We start from the raw sequence: 835 nt of genomic DNA on the forward strand, positions 1-835 counted from the left end.
ACTTTTGCGTTTAATTGACTTGTTCTTTTTCTATTAGATATGATAAGATAAGTGATTGTGCCATGTCGGCATTGCCTTTTTTAAAGCCTTCTCTCGACCACGCGGTGGTCAGTGAGAATTCCCACTCTATTGGTGTCGCTAATCAGAGATGTCTTGTCGATCATGGCGTTGCCAATGAGATTTAGTCTTATTAGTGTGCCCAATCAGAATTCTTCTTTAGTTTATGGTAATTCTAATCACGGCGCCTTTCGAGTGGTGGGGTCTCCCACCAGTGAGTCTTTCCAAGATAGAGGCTCTTTTGTTTGAAATTCATGGGACTGCTTCAATCCCGAACAATTTGAATTAATGATTCTTAATGAATGTTAACATTTAAAGTTTTACCATTTTTGCTAGTAGTTTTCTTAACACTAATATAAAGTTTATAGCTAGATGTAAAATATACTGACACTTAATTATACATATTAAATTAAGCGCTATTAACAAAAGAAAGGTCATATACGCAGTCCGGCGTACCGCATGTGCGCCTAGACTGACCGCGCGTGCGGACCGAGGCGGGTACTCGAGAAAGATGTTTACAAACAAAACTCGGCAAGTCCGAGCAAGTTTACGATTTCAAATATAATTTACTGCCAGCACTCACAAAAAAGGGACGCTTTCGAAACTTCTAGAAGCTTCGTTTTCTCACGCCAAAGGAAAATTTCTGGAAGGGACGCGCATCGACACTGTTGCCGGCGCTGAAGACGCCGCATGCACATTTAAGCGCAACGCGCCATGAGGCGACGCTCATTCGTAAAATCACTTCGCTCTCCATCAAGCGTAACTGCCGGTCAGTGCA

Source organism: Ceratosolen solmsi, unplaced genomic scaffold (genome assembly GCF_000503995.2).
Source record: "Ceratosolen solmsi marchali unplaced genomic scaffold, CerSol_1.0 scaffold12, whole genome shotgun sequence".
NCBI lineage: Eukaryota > Metazoa > Arthropoda > Insecta > Hymenoptera > Agaonidae > Ceratosolen > Ceratosolen solmsi.